At 40.7% G+C, this 18,086-nt stretch overlaps 1 protein-coding gene across 8 annotated transcripts in view; it reads left to right on the top strand.

The window, feature by feature from the left end:
* KCTD1 (potassium channel tetramerization domain containing 1) overlaps positions 1 to 18,086 on the top strand; it is a 139,576-nt gene that overhangs the window by 43,669 nt on the left and 77,821 nt on the right. The window contains exon 1 of one of the 8 annotated variants that reach the window (XM_039525476.1): positions 5,535 to 5,559. The exons of the other annotated variants lie outside the window; for them this stretch is intronic. The gene's annotated coding sequence lies outside the window, so the exon portion shown is untranslated. Of the gene's footprint in view, positions 1 to 5,534; positions 5,560 to 18,086 lie in introns of those variants that run through there. 8 annotated transcript variants of the gene reach the window in all.

Raw genomic sequence — 18,086 nt, 5'->3', positions numbered from 1 at the left:
TGGCAACCATTCTTTAAAAAAGGTAAATTGGCTTTATTTGCACAGTTGCATTAGTTACCATTGCATCAAAGTAGACCATGTCCCATAATGTAAAAATATATAGTAACAGCATAATTCCTTGAGTTAACCATAGTGTAGCTGTGGAATGAGATCAGATTGGGTAGGTATGTTTCATGTAAGCAAAGTAGCCTTGTCAAAACCATTGAATAGGTATAGGTCTTGGTGTATGTATCAACAACCTTTCCACCTGTACACATGCCCCCTTTCCCCAATCCTTTCCTGTTGGTGTAGAGTATTTTTTTTGTGTGTGTTTAAACCCAAAGTTACCTTAGGATACTTAATTAAAAGATATACTGAAGAGCACTTTTACTGTTGAGTTGGAAGCAGGAATTCATTCTAACTAAATCTGTAAAACTGTCCTCAGTTATGTTGCACTCCATGTTTCGGGCAATACTTTTAATGTTAGCTGCAATAGTCGATTACAAAAAAACCCTCTGACATTCTGGTGTCAAGCAATAATCATCTCAGTCATAGGCCTGAAAGAGCACTGTTCAGTGAACACAGGTATATGACATGCCTGAGCGGTTTCCAAAGTGGAAATACCAGTTCTGGACAAACTGACCCTTTCAAACAGTTTGTCAGCTAATCAGCCAGCCTGAAGGCTAATTGCAAAAAGAATCTTTCTGTGAATTATAGTATTTATGTTGTCTAAAATACATGTGACCTCTCCTTACTAGTGGGGGTTTTTGGTCACTTGAGTGCAGTACTGTAGTTTGATCTCCTGTTGTGTATATCTGGTGTCTTTGAATAGCTTAGAGGGTTGATGATGAAGCAAAAAGTGTTTTTGTTCTAGCTTATTATTTCAGATATAAGCTAACTCTCTTCACTATATTTTTAACCGTAAACTTACCCATTCGTTGGCTTATGACTTGGAAAGATTTTTTTAAAACTTTTAAGGTATCTTAGTTTAGAGTAGCTCTGTGTACATGAGTAAGGAAGAGATGGAATAAGGCAACTGAGCTTGATAGACAGATGTGTATGAATAAACACACTTTTACTTTTATCAAGATAGGCCACTTTATTCATCTTAATTAATGTAGTTCTCCTTGGGTCATAATACTGTATGGTTTGATACCAGGCCTTACCTTGAAATTTCTAATACTTATTACAATGCTTACATAAAGTTTACCTAAGGAGAAGTTTAAGTGCTCTACATCTTTTTTTAATACTAATGATAATTACAGACAAAAAGCCAGGCTATTAAGACAGAAATATATAAAGTAGATTTTAAGAGAGACAGGATGTTTTCTTTCTTGACCTTATCAAGAAAGAAAATGAGCACTCAGTGACAATGTTAGCATGGATTTTGATGTAATTATATGGGAACATCCAATTCATCCTTGTTTAGCTCATTTAATGGTGAACAAACTACACACTCACTTCTGAAGTGCTTTCTTTACAAAACTGATTAATTTAAACCCTTACTGATAGTTGGGGGAAGTTAACTGCTCATTCCAGCATCAGTTGGAACAGTAGTGCGTTTTTGTTTTTTTTTCTTATGGGACATATGACAGAATGAAAATATCTTTGCTTTATAAATGTGGGATAGATTTTTTTTCTACCTTTTTAAAATAGAAAGTCAATGTTAAACTTTTTCTCCTTTAGCTACCTTTGTATAATATAGTTATAATGATCAAGGTCCAGGGCATTTCCTGGGGAAATTAATGACTGGCTTGGGTTAATGGCCCGAGGCATTGCTTCAAGCCATCAGCTCTCCCAGCTGGTCATTAATCCCCAGGAAATGCCCTGGCCCTCCATCATTATTGCTTATAAAAAGACTTTCTAGGCCTTATTAACTGATTAGATCTCCTCAAGTGATGTGACACTGAAGTCCATTGTTATCAAGAAATCAGTAATATTTGTCAACTTGACAATTGCAGACTGGTGATTTTATTGACCTCTATTATGAGTTTATTCATAAAGGGACAGATTCTGCCTCCCTAATGGCATAAGGTACGACTAAGTGTGAGTAAGTGGCAGAATCTGGCCCACCATGAAAACTGGGTTACACTGTGTGTTTACACTGTGTATATGTACATTTTTCATGGTGTTAGTGACTTTAAGCAAGGTATAAAAGAGGAGTGAAACAAAAGTATTAAACTGGATTTATTTAATTTACTTAGTTGAGAATTTGAGAAGGGTTTTGACTTTATGGATTATCATTGCTGGTTCGTCTTTCTTCTTAACCCTGAGATGTCTTCTAGCTCTGTTTGCAGAACTGTTGTAGAAGCCTCCTCCTGAGCCAGGGAAAGGTACATAAGTGTTCATCTTGACACATTTTGATCTAGCTATTGCTTTAGGTTGCAGTCCTGAGAGACATTATACAGTATATTTTAAACATACAGTACTGCACCATCGTGCCACCACCTTCCCTTCAGTCCTTATTTGCTCTGAAGTGTAGCAATTTTCTTGCCACTAAGAACAGTACTTCAGCTGAAGTTGATGACAGAGGGATGTAATTTAGCCGTTGTTCATCTCTAGTATTATTGAAAGATGAATAATAGCTGAAGTTTAAGCTTTTGATGTTGCAATGTGGTAGCTGTTGAGATTTATAGACTTGATACATACTGAACTTAGTACAGTTATAATAGCCAAAAATAGGTCTGAGAAAACAGACCAGCTTCTGCCAGGGGGAAAAAAATTACCCATAGTTTCAGAAAAAGCTTCTGCTACGGTGGTTCTGTAGCATAGTTGTGTTCTAGGTACTTCTGAAGAATTCCATAAATAGCAAAATATATACCTACCAAACTTAAAATAGTTCAAGCATGAGCAGTGTTTGCATTTGTCATCACTCTATGTTGCAAGTGTTCAGGCTTTCGAAGTTGAAACCAGGGCCAGCTTTCTGTTACGGAGCATGTGAGTTTTCATTGCCTTAAATGCTTCAAAGAAAAGCCATATGCTGACAGAATGAGAAAGCTGGTTCTGATTTCAAGTTTTGAGAAGGCAAGAGGTGGGGGGGGAAAGAAAAGTACTTTATCTCCTTAAGTATGCAGCAGACACAGCCGATAAGACTGTCTGGGGTTTTTGGTTCATTTTGGGGTAAGAACCTTTCTACTTAGTTTAATTCTTGAAACTAGAAATATAACTACTATAAAACTGGAAAAAGAATTCTGTTTTGCTTTTAAATTTATGTTTGTACCATAGTAAAACCAAAGTCTCGTGCGTGGTGCTGTACAAGCATATAAGATGACAAAGTTACTTAGAATGTAGGCTCTTCAGAGCAGGGCCCTTGCTTTAGTATATGTTCATACAGTGCATAGCACAATGGGACTGGGACTCCAGGCACCACCTTAATCCCCCTCCTGCCCCCCCCCCCAAAGACAAGATTCATGCCTCAAAGGCAGGAACACAAAAAACGGGGTGAAGAGTGCTCGGTAAATAACATGGGTGTGTGTGTAATAGTTTTATGTTCATCATCTGAGTCAAATGCTCCCAGCAGAAGGTTGATTTTCTTCTTTGGTGGTTTGAGTTCTGTAATTTCTGCATCAAAGTGTTGCTCTTTTAAGACTTCTGAAAGCATGCTCCACACCTCGTCCCTCTCGGATTTTGGAAGGCACTTCAGATTCTTAAATCTTGGGTCGAGCGCTGTATCTATCTTTAGAAATTTCACATTGGTATCTTCTTTGCATTTTGTCAGTTTTGCAGTGAAAGTGTTCTTAAAATGAACAACATGTGCTGGGTCATCATTCAAGACTGCTATAACATGGAATATATGGCAGAATGCTCTGTTTTTACTTGCAGGGGATATACAATTCTCCCCCAAGAAGTTCAGTCACAAATTTAACTAATGCATTTATTTTAATGAGCGTCATCAGCATGGAAGCATGTCCTCTGGAACGATGGCTGAAGCATGAAGAGGCATATGAATCTTTAGCACATCTGGCACATAAATATTCCTGCAGTCCGATATAATGCAAATTTGGATATAACGTGGTAAAGCAGCGCTCCGGGGGACGGGGCTGCTTTACCTTGTTATATCCGAATTCGTGTTACTGCAAGTGGTTCCTCTGTGCCCACCTGTTACTTGCTGCGGCCCTCGCCGGGGGCCCCCTGCCCCAGCTCACCTCCGCTCTGCCTCCTCCCACGAGCATGCAGCAGCTCCGCTTCTCCTCCCTCCCAGGCTTGCTGCACCAATCAGCTGTTTGGCACTGCAAGCCTCGGAGGGAGGAGAAGCAGAGCTGCGGTGCGCTCATGGGAGGAGGTGGAGTGGAGGTGAGCTGGGGTAGAGGGGCCACAGTAAGCGGGGGGGGCGCAGAGGAACTGCCCCCCGCCCCAGCTCACCTCCGCTCCGTCGCCTCCTCCCAGAAGCACGCTGCTCAGCTCTGCTTTTCCTCCCTCCCAGGCTTGCCATGCCAAACAGCTGATTGGCGTGGCAAGCCTGGGAGGGAGGGAGAAGCAAAGAGGAGGCAGAGCGGAGGTGAGCCGGGGCGGGGAGCGGTTCCTCTTCCTACCTTGATATAACAAGGCCTCACTTATAACACAGTGAGATTTTTTTTGCTCCTGAGGATTGCGTTATTTGGGGGTAGAGGTGTATCTTGCAATGCCCGCTACAACAGTGCCATGTGAATTCCTGTTTTCACTTTCAGGTGACTAATTAAGTGGGCAGCATTATCTCCCATAAATGTAAACAACTTGTTTGTCTTAGCGATTGGCTGAACAAGAAGTAGGACTGAGTGGACTTGTCGGCTCTAAAGTTTCACATTGTTTTGTTTTTGAGTGCAGTTACATAATAAAAAAAACTACGTTTGTAAATTGCACTTTCATGATTTGAGATTGCACTGCAGGACTTGTATGAGCTAAACTGAAAAATACTATTTCTTTTGTTTATCATTTTTACAGTGCAAATATTTGTAATAAAAAATAATATAAAGTGAGCACTGCACACTTTGTATTCTGTGTTGTAATTTAAATTGATATATTTGAAACTGTAGAAAAACATCCAAAAATATTTCATAAATTTCAGTTGGTATTCTATTGCTTAACAGTGTGATTAATCGTGATACATTTTTAATTGCGATTAATTTTTTTTGTTAATCATGTGAGTTAACTGCGATTTAATCGACAGCCCCGTTTAAAAGTATGAGTTACTGATGGGGAGTTGACCAGGCTTTTCTGCTAATTGCATTATGCCATTTGGTCAAAATGAACTATTGTAGACTTTCATGGGGCAAGCCTTCAGAAGACTTTGATAAGAAGCAACAAGAAATCAGTTTTGTATAAATCAGACAGATGACCTTTTTGATACAATCAAGGAAAGAAAAGAGCATCATGACTGGAGTGTTGCATTGACAAGGCTCTTTTTAGTATTCTACAGAATCTGAAATGATTAAGTCAGTACTCTTGTTCTATGAACATCAAAGCTGAAATGCACAAACTTTTAATGTTACAGGAAGCTGAAAGCTTTTTAAAAAGCTTGTGGGATTGTGCTGTAAAAGGCTTCTTGTTGCCCACTGTTCTCCTTCCAGAGAGCAAGAGATCAGAAACTGTTCAGTCTAATTGGTGAGTCTGTATGACAGTGAGCTGCCTTATTTCATGTAGGTCTAGAAATAAATGAGTGCTTAAACCCTTTGAAACACACCACTTCTGCAAAAGCCATGGGCTGTAATTAAATTGAATGTGGGGTTGTATTGTCTGGTGCCCTTGGCTATATACTTCATAACAGACCATGGTACACCCACTATTGTATTAGAAGCTGGAACCTAATTAGCTATGTTGTAGATTTTCAGTGACTTTAGAAGACCTTTTGTTCATCATCTCTCTTCCAGGTGTCCTTATGTGCTTCTGAAACAACAGAAAGGCAAAAACTCCCCCACCTCCCAAGAAATAATTAAGGATATGGTAACATATCTTTGTGCCAGTTAATTTATTAATTTATTGTATATATTTAAAAAAAAAATCATGTTTTGGATTCAGTGAATAAATGTCAGTAACAGAATTGTCTCTGATATAAAATAGATTTATTAGTGATAGCAAATGTATATAATTATGGTTGAGGGACACTCTCTTGTTCCTGAGGTTTTTTTAATGCTAATGCAATCTATATGTATTTTGGGGGAATAGTGGGCAGACATGAGAGGTATATAATCCCATTTAGTTTTTTTCAGCTATCCATATGAAAAAACACCCCTTTCATGTTTTTTACAATATTGCATGCATCTTTGCACTCTGACAACTCAAACAAATTAATCTGAAACTTCAGATGTGCCAAACACTTAATTTTTAATGAAGGCAAGTACCTCTAATGTGTTTGAATGCAATTTTTAGTTTTAGAAATAACTGAACTCCTTTTCTACGTATGGAGTATATAACTTTTCACTAAACTTTGTGATCACCAAGACACGGTGCTTGTAATACACACGGGCACATACACGCACAGAAATATGCATACCTATTTGCAGCTGTGCATTTTTGTAATCAAGACAGATGCATTTTAATTAAATAGACATTCCATGTTTATGTGAATTACATGTTGACTACATAAACACATGAAAACACAGTTCAATTTCACATTGCACATTTATTTCAATTGCAGTCCCCCTTTCTAAAAATAAGGGAAACTAAATACAAAACTACATGAATTCATCTTTGTTAAAGATTAAATGCACTAATTAGAAAATAACTTTATTTTCTTTCATGTACTATATCATAATGTTTTATTTATTAAAAGAAAATACAACACACAACTTTGGCGGAAGGGAACTCACTTCCCTGATGACACTAAACCCCAAAAATCCTTTAGTGGTACAGGAAGGAAACAATTGTGTCGTCTTCCCAACCTCCTCTCCTGGTAGCTTGTAGGGTGAGGAAGAACATTTGAGTGTAGCTTTTCAATACTGAGCAGCTATGAGGATAAGAGTGAAGTTTCTCCCGTTGATCCTATAAGGGAGGTCCCAAAGTTTGGAGCTCCGCAGTCTGTTTGGAGGAGGGCAATGCTCTGATAGGAGGTATTCTGTAGATGGGAGACAAGACACAAGGGTTCATGTGGAAGGGAATTTCTGGTTTTAACCTTTCGCTAGTAAGGTTTCATCTTCTCCCTCCAGTACACACACTACTGCTTATGCACATGGGGACTGAACCACAATTTTGGTGAGAATTACAACATAACTTGTTCATGTGCATCTATAACCTCAACATGTTTTAAGATGTTTACATTTAATCTGTGCATGATCACTCTTCCATATTCAGAATCCTTAAGAGTTTCTGGGGAAATTCCAAATAGGATTTCTCCATAACTTTCAGTGGCATTCTATCCTTAAGTTTGTACTACCTTTATGAATGTGTTTACTTTGTGTGATAATGTTAAATATGTGCTCTTACAGTGTGGCTTAAAATAGCAACAAAGCACAGTGGGTCTGAATGAAGAACAGTGTGTCAAATTTTTGTTGTTTGGTCTTGAGTTGCTAGAGGTAGGCTAAAGAATATTAGAATCTTAATGGATAGCATTCTGTGTTGTCTAATGGGGCTTGGATTTGAGTTATTGATTTGTGGGGGGGGGAATCTAATTTCATTAGTAAGCTATCCATGCACATGAGTATCTGTTGTGGTAGTTAAGGGTTATCAAAAGGGTCCTCTAGAACAGGAAACTTCCCTATTGGTGATACCCATTGATGACAATGGGTACATTGCTAAGTGTTATGGCAGGGTTATAGAGAGAGCATCTGGGAAAGAAGCATTGAGAGCTCAGGTCTTCCTATCCTGGTATTTTTTGTTTTTGTCTTTGTATGTGGAATGTGATGTGTTTAGCCTAATGAACAGGTTTCCAAACCTGTGCATAAACAGAGGATTTCACTTTTCAGTGTTGTCAAGAATTTAATTCAGCTGAGATGACCTGTTTTTGTTTGGGGGATTGGTTTGGGTTGTTTTACACCTAACCCCTCTCTACCAGCCTTCGCTGTATTTCAAATATAGGATAAGTATGGTAGTTTCCTTCCTTCCTTTGCCTCTTTAATAAGGGACAAATAGCTACTTTTCATGTGGTTGCTGTAATACAAGGGAAGGATCACATGCTATTTAGCAATGTGTAAGTGATGGTAAGTGCTGTAATTATCACATACAGTCTTGACGCATAATTAGAAGGAAACCTAGTTTGGGGAGGTGGCCTCTAGTAGTGATAGTTCTGCAGATGAGTTAGAAAGTAATGATGGGGGCTTAGCTGTCATAATAGACAACCCCACAGGCTAAAGAATCAAAGGCACTGAATGGCATATATATAATAATATGCAGAATATATTCAAATTAGTTACCTGTTTAAGGGTTCTCCTCTGTCTCCATAAAATTCAAGAGCTGAATGATTAAATATTTGATATGTTGATATGGAAAATTAAGGTTTGTTATTTCTTCAGTGCCCATCACTGTTGAATCTGCCATTCATTGCAAGTCATTGGCTTGGAAATTCTACTGTTTAAAAAGTTTGTAATAGACGTAAGATCTCACTTTTTATAGGGACCTTTTTTGGAAATATTTTTATTATTGGTTTAAACTTGATTCCGTGAACTGTGATTGTGATCTTGGTACAAGAATTTTATTATAATGTATCCTCTCTCTTGATTAAAATTTGCTTGTGGATGCGCTGTCTAGAACCCATAGCAGGTTTATAACTGATTTTTTTTCCCTCCTCTTTCCTACATTTCCAATAGACCTTTTTATAAAGAATTTGAAGACAAAAGATGACTTGCAGAGATTGTTTTGGAGTATAAAAATTAAAATTACTTAAATGTGATGTGCTAAATTAACAAAGAAATAGGGGCATTACATTTAACGTATCTTGTATTTTTCTGTTGGTTGGCTTTTAGTTGGTGACACTACTGCATGTGTTCTGCTGGTGATGTCCTACTCTACAAGGACTCTGCTGTGCACTGAATAACTAAGTATTTTCTGTATACTATTTCACGGGCTTCAAAAGACTTTTAAAATATCTATATTGCAAACCCTAAATTTTTAGACACTAAAGCATTATTTTATATAAGAACATGCTTCGTTTACAATGGGGTTCTATACTGAGTGTGATGTCACCCACAGAACACGTGCTGTGAGGTTGCACCAAATAGTAGCCAGCAAAAATAGGGCTGCAAGATGATGATGAAAAGTACCCTTTTGCAGTTAAAGGGACCCTGTGAAGCTAAATTGGCCCTACAGCTATGTAAAAACTAAGCTTTTTGTCAAACTGAAGGCCAGTGTTTCCATGAGTTAATTTTATTTTTTAATAATTCCAGTGGAAACATTTAAAACGAACATTCTCCATTAGTGATTGCAACCCAAACATTGCAACATGGTGCCCAAGAGCCTACAAGTAAAATTTTCCAGATATCAGTTATAAACAAAAATGAAACTAACTACTCTGCTTTATTACCTTTTTTCATGTCACTGTCTTTAGCAATAGTAGATCTAGTGATAAAACAAATTAGATTTTTAAGATGTTTAATTCCGGCAATCCAAAGTGGTATTTGTAGTATAGCCAAGGAATTTTTTTGTGAATAAACAGAACTTCCAATCTGACACTTAAACACATGCTGAAAGCTTCCTTCTCTTCATCCTAGGTTTTCTGTTTTTGTTGGATTTTTTTTTTGAGCATTTGGTACATTTTTAAAGCAGTCCTATTTTTTATCTGTTCAAAAACCTTTAGAAATCACCTTCCATTGGATATCCAGCATAAATAATGCATTATTTTAAAAAAAACGCCTTTCTTAATTTTGTCAACTTGGCCAAAAAACACTTCCTCAAATTAAAACATTCAGTTGTCTAGTCATATGTTGTATTGATATCTCTCTCCAAAATGAGTGACACTCGCTGATTATATTTGTTATGACTGTTTCCATTAAAAGCACTTTAAACATAAGCTGTTGCATTAATTCTAAAGCATTTTGCAAAAATATCTAAATCAGAGAATGTTGAGGAGCAGCTAAGAAGTGTCCCAGGTTCATTATAGCTGAGTAGCAATGTAATTTGTCAAAATAGGCTATTACCCACTTGCTGTTATCAAGTAGCTTGGACCTAAAATTAGTAACATTTTGAAATATTTCTAGATCTTATATTAAATAGAAATGTTTTCACTAATTATTTAAACCCAAGCATTGTGCTGGTGTATGGAACTAAAAATATACCTAGCAGAAAGAGCAGGTTTTTTTTGTTTTGTTTTTATTATTCACTTCAGGAACATGGTGTTAGTAACACAGCTAAGGGGAACCCTTTTAAAATGTGACTGTAGTCTGCCCAGTTTCTTCAAAAGATAAACTGAGACAAATGAATAGTTATAGTAATGTTAAATTTCTATAAATATACTCACTTTCTGACAAGTAATGGGTACGTGCAGTGTTATAAATACAAAAGGTGTCGCAGACCTGACACGCTGAACACAGAATTTGTAGTAATTGTTAGTGATGCACGGTATTTGACTGTAAAATTTCAGCTGGTTTTGCATACTATTTCAGTTGTTTAGAGATTTTTAGGATCATAGTATTTAGAGGTACAGAGCCATCAGATGAAGTCTGTTCTCCTGCAAGGGTAGAATGCAGGTGTTCCGCAAATGATGTATCAGATATTACACTAGACCAGGGGTAGGCAACCTATGGCACATGTGCCAAAGGCGGCACGTGAGCTCATTTTCAGTGGCACTCACACCGCCTGGGTCCTGGCCACCGGTCCGGGGGGCTCTGCATTTTAATTTAATTTTAAATGAAGCTTCTTATACATTTTAGAAACCTTATTTACTTTGCATACAACAATATTTTATTCATATATTATAGACTTATAGAAAGAGACCTAAAAACGTTAAAGTATATTATTGGCACGTTAAACCTTAAATTAGAGTGAATAAATGAAGACTTGGCACACCACTTCTGAAAGGTTGTCGACCCCTCCACTAGACTATGCCCAAATCGTTGTTTAAAAATCTTCCCCCAACTTCCACTGCTAATTTGATGGTTGGACATACTTCTCTGTCCGAATATTTTGAAGTACTATAAAGCAGGGGAATGTTTCTTTCATAGCTTGTTTATGTGGGTTGCGATGTCAGTGACCTTGATGATAAACTAGGAAATCTGCAGCTAAGATTTAATAGGGAGATGGGGACAGTCACAAATTGTTAGTGTAGCTATGGTCAAAAAACTGACTCCACAGCAATAGCATCTTATTATTCAATTTACAATACATGCTCCTCCTATGTAGTAGTTATATTTGCCTAGTTCAGTGATTGTACATTTTTATTACGTCTAGCTGTGTCTTTCTGCAGTGCTATAAGAGCATGATCTTGATTTTTGTTCTGGCTCTCACAAACAAATAGAAATATTACAAGTGCAAATGTAGACCCAAACTCTGTGACACTACATTAAAGGTTATGGAACCTGTAGATCTGGGTTCTTTGAATTTTGAGGCCTTTAGGATATGACACTCTCTGCCAAGGGTTTGAAAATGCAGTGTAGAAAGAGCGCAGGTCTGCAAATTTGGGCCGGCACTCCAACACTAAAAACAGCAATGTAGAAGCTGCAGCTTGGGCTAGTGGAGCCCAGGAAGACAGGGTCTTCCTTGCCTGACCCACAATATCTACAATACTGTTTTTAGTGCTGTAGTGTGATCTCTGTGAGCCCAAGTCTGTAGATCTGGGCTCTGAGATTTGCTGCTGTGGATTTTAAAATGTAGTGTAGCAGGGCCGGCTCCAGGCACCAGCGAAGGAAGCAGTGCTTGGGGCGGCCAATGGAAAGGGGCGGCATGTCCGGGTCTTCGGCAATTCAGTGGCGGGTCCTCTGTTCCTCTTTGAAGTGCCACCAAAGAGGAAGAGAGGGAGTGAAGGACCCACTGCCGAATTGCTGCAGAAGAATGAAGCAGCGTGATTGAGCTGCTGCTGATCGGCTTCATCTATTTATTTTTTTTCTGCTTCACCACTTGAGATGGCAAAAAGCTAGAGCCAGCCCCGAGTGTAGACCAGGCGTCGGTAACCTCTGGCATGCGGCTCACCAGGGCTGGGCCAGTTTGTTTACCTGCCGCGTCAGCAGGTTCGGCCAATCGTGGCTCCCACTGGCCGCGGTTTGCTGTCCCCGGCCAATGGGGGTGGCAGGAAGCCGCGGCCAGCACATCCCTCACCCGCGCCACTTCCCGTCGCCATCGTTGGCCTGGGACGGCGAACTGCGGCCAGTGGGAGCCGCAGTTGGGCGAACCTGCCGATGCGGCAGGTAAACAAACTGGCCCAGCCCGCCAGGGTGCTTACCCTAGCGAGCAGCGTGCCAGAGGTTGCCGACCCCTGGTGTAGATGTATCCTTAGACTCCATGCTAATCTCAGATTTCTTCCTCTGAAATAACCTTCAACATTTATACAAATCCAGTAAATAAAGCTGAGATTTTTGTCACTGTAATTTCCTTCCTGCTCTTCCTTCTCCAACCTCCATTCCCTTTATTTTAAATTAGGTAACTTACTGGTAGAGTCCAAAGAATTGGGTCACTGGCTACCCCCAAAAACCATAAAAACAATCCTGTGGTTGAGCACCATGTGCTGGAATATCTGTGCAAGTGTGATGTTGGGGGAGGTGAGAGTATAATAGGAGAAAGGTGACCAGAAAAGAGAGAGAAGGGAAGTGTGTGAATCAGCCAAATATAAACTGAGCAGAGACTGAGGCCTGGTCTACACTGCGAGTTTATCTCGAATTTAGCAGTGTTAAACCCAATTAACCCTGCACCCATCCACACAACGAAGCCCTTTACTTCGATATAAAGGGCTCTTAATATCGATATCTGTACTCCTCCCCGACGAGGGGAGTAGCACTGAAATCAGTATTGACATTTCGAATTAGGGTTAGTGTGGCCACAATTCAACAATATTGGCCTCTGGGAGCTATCCCACAGTGCACCATTGTGACTGCTCTGGACAGCAATCTGAACTCGGATGCACTGGTCAGGTAGACAGGAAAAGCCCTGCGAACTTTTGAATTTCAATTTCCTGTTTGCCCAGCGTGGAGCTCTGATCAGCACAGGTGACCATGCAGTCCCAGAATCAAAAAAGAGCTCCAGCATGGACCGTACGGGAGATGAATCTGTTCTGTCAGAACTCCATTCCAAAAGACGAAATGCCAAAACATTTGGAAAAATCTCCAAGGCTATGATGGACAGAGGCCACTACAGGGACTCAACACAGTGCTGCGTGAAACTTAAGGAGCTGAGACAAGCATACCAGAAAGCCAAAGAATCAAATGGACGCTCACGGAGGGAGGGGCGACTGACGACTGTAGCTATCCCACAGTTCCCGCACTCTCCGAAAACCATTTGAATTCTTGGCTGAGCTCCCAAAGCCTGAAGGGTCAAAAACATTGTCGCGGGTGGTTTAGGGTATATGTCGTCACCCACCCCCCGTCATTGTCACCGTATGTCTACTGGATGCTGCTGGCAGATGCGGTGCTGCAGCGCTACACAGCAGCATCCCCTTGCCTTGCCTTGCGGATGGCAGACGGTACAGTAGGACTGATATCCGTCGTCGTCATCATCCCGTGGGTGCTCCTGGCTGGCCTTGGTGAGGTCGGCCGGGGGCGCCTGGGCAAAATGGGAATGACTCCAGGTCATTCTCTTCTTTGTTTTGTCTAATGGAGATTCAGGTCCTGCCTGGAATATCATGGCAGCTGGAGGCTTCTGCCTCAGGCTGCTCTCCCAGTCAGCAGCACCGTGCGGTTGCACTTACCCCAGCCTACTCCTTGCTACCAGGGCTCACAATCAGATAGATACTTAGACCTCTACATTTTGCTGCAAATAAGAAAGTTAAGCTGCCGTTTTAGAACGGTCTCCCAACATACATATCCTGGGACATTTTTGTATTTTACCAGTGTCAACCGAAGGCTCACACATAAATGGAGATTCAGTCCTGCCTGTGCTTCTATCCTAGTGCTTATCACAGATTCCCATTTTCAGCTATAGGCTGAGCAAGTGCAGAATGGTGGTTCACTCTACTTCACTGTAAGCCAACCGCCCTCCCCATCCCACTTTGATCTCTGCTTGCAATAAAGTCAGTGTTGTTTCTTATTCATGCATTCTTTATTACTTCATCATACAAATGGGGCGATAACTGCCACGGTAGCCCAGGAGGGGTAGGGGAGGAGGGAAGCAACGGGTGGGGTTGTTGTAGGGGCACCCCCTAGAATGGCATGCAGCTCATCATTTCTGCGGGATGTCTGGGGCTCTGACCCGGAGTGGCCATTTGCCTCTCTGGTTCTTTAGTAGGCTTGCCTGATATTCTAGGCAGGACTGACTCTCCATTAGACAAAACTTAAAGAAGAGAATGACCTGAGGAGTCATTCCCATTTTTGTCCAGGCGCCCCCGACCGACCTCACTGAGGCTGGCCAGGAGCACCCATGACAGCAGCAGATGGTACAGTAGGGCCGGTAACCGTCATTGCCAACTTGCAAAGCAGCAGACGGTACAGTAGGGCTGGTAACCGTCATTGCCAACTTGCAAAGCAGTAGACGGTACAGTAGGGCTGGTAACAGTCTTTTGCTAATTTGCAAAAGGCAAGGGGATGCTGCTGTGTAGCGCTGCAGTACCGCGTCTATCAGCAGCATCCAGTAGACATACGGTGACAGTGACAAAAGGCTGAATGGGCTCCATGGTTGCTGTGCTATGGCGTCTGCCCAGGCAATCCAGGGAAAAGGGCACGAAATGATTGTCTGCCGTTGCTTTCACGGAGGGAGGATTGACTGATGACATTTACCCATAACCACCCGCAACAAATTTTTGGCCTCCTCAGGCATTGGGATCTCAACCCAGAATTCCAACGGGCAGGGGAGACTGCGGGAACTATGGGATAGCTACCCACAGTGCAACGCTCTGGAAGTCGACGCTAACCTTGGTACATGAACGTACACCGCCGAATTAATGTGCTTAGTGTGGCCGCATGAACTCGACTTTATACAATCTGTTTCCAAAAATTGATTTCTGTAAAATCGGAATAATCCTGTAGTATAGACCATACCCTGAAGCAAAGGTGTAGAGAAGATTTAGAGATGAGTAATGGGTTGTGAGGAAGGAGAAAAAGACAACAATTTGCTCTCTAAGGTGGAGGCGTAAGAGGAAAATTGAACAGTGAATTGATTACTTTAAATAGGTTTTGCATTTGATTTATTTCCTTCAGCTATCAAAGCAGTTAAGAGATGCTGTCACAAAACCAACTGAAATATTGGGTACCTATCCTCCATGTGAAAGTGTGGTTGAAGGAGTGTCTTCTCCTACCTGAAACAAAGCTGAAATTAAACCACTGGATCACCATAACGTTTTTTATTTCAAAGTTTTATTTCAAATCTGGGCTCTTGAATAAGTGCCTGAAGAATAAGAAATCAATTTTCAATAATGTAGTTTGTGGCAGTTAAGGACAACACTGTTTTTACTTCTAAAGCACAGGAAACTAATTTCCCTAAGCTACTCGCAATATCTCCTGTGAAGTGGTGTCTGGATCAGTTTCTCATTCACATCTAATGTAAACTCCATAAGGAAATAGGGGAAACATGTTTTTGATCAAACTACTGTATAAACTGGTGATCTATTCCATTACTCTTCAAGCTGCTTCGTAACATCCCTGAAAAGAACCCAGTGATTTCCTGGTTTCAGAGTAAGCCTTATTCCTTCTGGATAGTTGAACAAACTTTTTCACTTGTTATTTTGTGTGGGGGGGGTTGTATGGCGGGAGCAGGATTGATGGAGTCAGTGGTGTTAGGGAAAAGAAAGATATGCAAATTTCTTTGAGCGCTCACTTTTTTTTTTTGTCAAACACCTTCCAGTGTCTCTTAGTGAAATGCTAATGTTGTTAGATTATTCCTTCTAATGCTTATTTCTAGAAACTCTTTTGTATTCTAGCTATTCTGTCTTAAGGCAGTATTTTCATTGTGCATTCAATTATATAGTATGTGGCAACTTTGCATGCTTCAGTGGTATGTTCTGTTATTAAATATAGAATTCTGATTATTTGTACCTTGAGAAGCAAACTCAGAGTCTTAGAATTAAGGAAATATTAGTTTCCAGTTGGTACAGTGGTATCTTTGATAAAATATTTTATCAAACTGATTATTTGTAAAAGGGTAACTACTATATGACGTATAAATCTTCTAATAATTTATTTGTAAACCATTTCTTAAACTCTGAACTAATCCTCCTTTTATCTCAGTTATGAGACGTCATCTTCTCAAGCTTGTAGTCCTTAATAAAAATTCATTACAAATCACACTTGCCTCCATACCATAAGCAAAGATAGAGCATGACTCAATGTATTTTTAAACTCTCATTTTATAAGTGCAATTGAAGCGAGGGTTTTTGTTTTTGTTAATTTACAGTTTGTAATAAATCAGACAGTGCTTATGATCTGTGTGTAAAGTCATGTAAAACAACTGTGTTTTGGCAAAATAATAGGGTGTCACTGTAGAATAGTGGCTCTTAACCGGGAGGGCGCCGTGAGCAGGTTTCAGGGGGTCCGTCAAGCAGGGATGGCATTAGACTTTCTGGGGCCCGTGACAGAAAGCCGAAGCCCCGCTGCCTGGGGCCCCAAGCCCTGCTACTTGGGGCTGAGTTGAAGCCTGAGCAACTTAGCTTCACAGTGCCCTCTATGACATGGGGCCCCGGGCAGTTGCCCTGCTTGCTACCCACTAATGCTGGTCCTGGCTTTTATATGCAGAAAAACTGTGGTGGCATAAGCGGGCAGTGGAGTTTTTATAGCATGTTTGGGGGGAAGGGGCTCAGAAAGAAAAAGGGTTGAGAACCTCTGCTGTAGAAGATGCCATTTAGTTGTGATAGAAAATAGAGTTTAAAAAATGTATGATAAGCTATAAAAGTGGACGAGTCTTGCATTGTTTGTCACAGAGTGAACAATGTAGTAAAAACTTTGTTTTTTAATGTTTTAGGATTAAAGTAGGAGTTGCTCATAGAACCAGGAAATAGAAGTGTTTGGGGTGAAGTTGGAATAATCCATGTGGTCTAAGACAGGGGTTGTCAACCTTTTTCTTTATGAGACCCCCCCAACATGCTATGAAATTCCACAGCCCCCTGTGCCACAATAACCGTTTTTCTACATATAAAAGCCAGAACCAGCGTTAGAGGGTATCAAGCAGGGCAATTGTCCGTGGCCCCATGCCAAAGGAGGCCCCATGAAGCTAAGTTGCTTGGCATGGGGTTCGGTTTCAGCCCTGCTGCAGCGGGGCTCCGGCTTCAGCTTTCTACCCTGGGTCCCAGTGAGTCTAATGCTGACCCTGCTTGGTGGACCCCCTGAAACCTGTTCACAGCCCCTAAGGGGGACATTGACCCCCAGTTGAGAACTGCTGGTCTAAGAGATTGGTAATGGGATTCCTGGCATTTCACTTCTTAATTGCTGGTTCAAACGCAAGTCAAGATATGTAGTGATTGAAAGTTGTTAGATATTCAGAAAGCTGTTCGGTGGCGTACGTGAAAGAATGAGTGGTCTTAGTTCCATTCCTAGTGGACACACTAAAAAAGAAACCATCGCAACTGACACTAATTGTCACTCTTGATGGCAGTCTCGGTAGAGAGTTAAAGGATTAAATGGGCATAGAGAATAAACCACACTCATCCCTAGAGGTCTGTTTCTTCAGGTCAAGGCACACTGACAGCAGTGTGAGGAAACTTGCTCTGCCCATGGTGTATTTGTTCTATTGATGGTCTCCTGGACTGTCAGAGTGATACCTTTCAAAAGTAGCAGACTCCCTTCCCTTTTTTAAGGGAGTCTAAGACTAATTACCAAATCTTAACTCTTTCCCTACACTTTTTGATGGCAGTGATTGGAAAAAACATGCATCATTGCTCCCTGCTCTGTTTTTGACATCTCGGAAATGTAATTGACCTGATTTTTAATAACGGGTTTTTGTTCACTCATCACTTAATTAGCAGATCAGTTTAGGGATTTGTCTGGATTTGGAGTGAGGTCCTCTTGTCCCCCAGAATCTTTGCTGTTTCCCTGCGCCCCTTTGATTCCTGCCTTGGGCAAAAACTGTTTCCAGCTAAGGAGGGCTGGATGCAACTCCTTCCAGAGCAGAAGTAAATGAGTCTCCATAGATGC

Source organism: Mauremys reevesii, linkage group 2, assembly GCF_016161935.1.
Source record: "Mauremys reevesii isolate NIE-2019 linkage group 2, ASM1616193v1, whole genome shotgun sequence".
Classification (NCBI taxonomy): domain Eukaryota; kingdom Metazoa; phylum Chordata; order Testudines; family Geoemydidae; genus Mauremys; species Mauremys reevesii.
Note: the sequence above shows the minus strand (reverse complement) of the source record. Positions and strands in the feature narration are given on the sequence as shown.